Raw genomic sequence first — 3,158 nt, 5'->3', positions numbered from 1 at the left:
GTCTTTGGGGGGACGTAAACACACAAAGAGGGAATCTAATGCCATCTACTAAAAGATCTTCAATGAGAGGAAGCCCTTGCTAACATTTCCATCCAGTGGCACCTCAGACACATTGCCTCTTTATGCTAAAACCCCACAGCACTAAGGGCCCTATAAATAGTCTCCTTGTGACAGCTCGAGAAGAAGAGAGGTTTCCTCCAGACATTAGTTGTGCTAAAAGATTCATCATTACCTGCAGTCATGAAATAAATCTTTGATACTTACAACTATAATATCCATGCTCTACGTTTTATTGCAGATATAGGTAGACAGTCATTATTTCTGACACTTTCTCAGCATTACAAGGAGTACTCTGGGGGAAAAACTAGTGTACAGTGTTACAGAAATAGATTGATATAACCACATGGAAACCAGTTACTTGACTGAACCATTGTAACCAAGACCATATTCCCTTAATGATATTAAACAGTTACATAGATTCCAAATCCAATATAAGACTCTATCTAAAAAGCAACCTCAGTTATCTACAAATTAAGTTGCCAAGGGGAAAATTTATTTATTCTTGCATCATATGGTAGTTTATAAGAAATACATTCCTTCTAGACAAGAGGGGATTTTCTTTTTAACACTAAACTTTATTATTATTTAGGGGACATTAAAACAAGACAATGGTCAACAATAATCTCTTTATAGCACTTGTGGGACATTAGAAATCAGTATGTTGAGAAGTCCCCTATTAGGAGGACTTCGAGTGGTTACTGTTCGGTAGGCTTTGGTGTCACATAAATTGCAATAATAGGATAGATCATCCAGAAGAGGTGTTCAAGTTGTCTTGGGCCATGAGCTATTTAAAACGGAGGCTCATGCATGTTATTTTTGAGCCTAACAATTGAGTTATGGGTTCCTGTAAGAGTTCCTCTTTCTGCATAAGTCACAGCTTTTAGCAGGGATGGTCTGCTTGTCAAAATCCCTGAAGCAATTGGGAGAGTAAGACTTCATAGTTTCATCACTTATCTATTGCTTCCCCCATCGCCAGAAATAATGTTAGGAGATCAGAGCATTGATGATGGTGTGCCTGTTCTGTGGAGAGAGGATTTTCCCAGTTTGAGAACTCTGAGTTTGAGGGGATCTGGTTTTAGCACCATGGATTATTATTAGGGCAGGAATCCCATGGAAACTCCGTTTGATCAACTAGGATATGTTCTACAACGACAGCTCTGGAAGACCACTTGAGGTCCTGGGGACCACATGCTTTCACAGACCAGTCCCCGGATCACTAAATTCAACTACTAGTAGCCATTTCTGAAAAGAGTCATCAATTCAAAAGGAATCTTTGTGTTTGCATATTTAAAGCCAAGATAATTATTGGTAGTCTCTGCATAGCAAATGTAATTTCAATTAGACTCTTCTAAATTAAAAACTATTGCTTGTGTGTAATGAGTATTCCTGGTTTTTTAAAGTGCATTTTTAATGTTTTTATTCTAAGAACATTAAGAGCATTGAACAAAAGATTGTCCAATTACTATATAATGTTAACAAATATGCCAAACTCTTCATTTCTGCAAGAGCAAGTGGAACAAGTGGAGCAAGATTGTGCAAGCTGATTATCAGAGATGTTTTTTCAAGATGGGACAGTATTTGGAATCCTGTGGCTACAGAATAAGAATTTTGGGGTTTAACAAAAGTTTCCAGGGATTGCCTAAACACTACTTGATAGTTTAATATTCATCACATTTGCTAATGTATTTCTTTTGTTGAAATAATAATGAAACCTCTACCCACATTTAGATTATTGAATGAAATTCAAATTGCAATCTCACCTTCTGATGGCATAGCAAAAGATTGATTACATACACAAAAGGTTGTCATGGGCCATAAGATCACTGGGTGTTTATACACGGCTCCCTGAAAGGTGGGTTTGAATAGAAAGGTCAAGCTTAAGACCCTTATTTCCTTGTCCCACCAGCTGGTCTCTTGGTTGTCCAGAACCAGGGGATCTTCAAGCCTGCTTGAAATCGAGTGGTCAGGGCTGTGATTGTGGTTGATGAAGAGAAATTGATCTTTATTTTATAGATATCAGGGATGAAACTGCTCCAGGAAAGTGATTTTTTCATCAGCGTTCTCCCCATCTGACACTGTACCACCAACCTCCGACCTCTTTGTCGTGTTGCTTTTTCCTGTCTGGTGAGAAGCAATTAAAAAAAATAATTGTCTCCTGAAATGGATCTTGGATGTTCCTTTTCTTCTTTCTAAAAGCAGATTGGCTGTTTTGCCCTTGAGTCTTAAGAAATGTTGCTGATTGGCTGTTTGTTATTTTTTGATAATATATGTGGCATGTATCCAAGTAAGCATTCTGATGACCTCGACAATAAAATGTGATTCTTGGCTGCAAGGTCTGTGGGGGGATGGCAGGCTGCCAGCCACTCATACATCATTTACAGGTGGCTGTTTCTGGCAGGCCAGTGTTAGTTATTGTAAATGAGTGACAGTCCCTATAAGTCACCTGTAAGCCTGGTTTTGCTGGCCTAGGAGTCCCAGGATCCCCCACCTCTTCATCACACGTGTTCCTCCCTCTCAAAGCCCTAAGCCCGCATGCACAAACCTTCCCGCACACATCGCTGCCACCCGGGTTCCTCTGTTGCTCGGTCGGGAGAGCTCCCTTGTATGTGATTGACGATAATTAGGTTTCAACTGCCTTCTGATGCAGAAATACACACCATTACAGCAGGGCCAATTCTGTTCCTGCAATCTTGCCTCTGAAAGGGTATTGATTCACTCTTTCACATTTTTAAAAGGTCATGGCAATAATTCCATCCCAACTGTGCTAAGTGAAAATAGTTTGTAGAAATAATCTGGTGGCTTCTTGGTCCCATTGTAATTGAAAGCCACAATGGCTTGTGTTGTTTGTTTTCTGGTATATTTTAATTACATGTGTCTCTTTGCCCCATCTTGCTCTGATGAAGTGTTTGTAAAGTTATAAAGCAGGAGAGCCTCTGTGTTAATGTCTTCTGTTTGGGAGGCAAGAAGGATTTTTTGGTTTTCCTAACCACCAGGTAAGCCTAACTAGGCTCTCATGTCACTGGTCTTATTGATGTAAGAAATGAATTAGCGTGACCCCAACCTTTACCTGGCACTGTCATCTGCCCACCTCATCCACT

The sequence above is a fragment of the Sorex fumeus genome, unplaced genomic scaffold (genome assembly GCF_029834395.1).
Source record: "Sorex fumeus unplaced genomic scaffold, SorFum_2.1 ptg000037l, whole genome shotgun sequence".
Taxonomy (NCBI): domain Eukaryota; kingdom Metazoa; phylum Chordata; class Mammalia; order Eulipotyphla; family Soricidae; genus Sorex; species Sorex fumeus.
Note: the sequence above shows the minus strand (reverse complement) of the source record.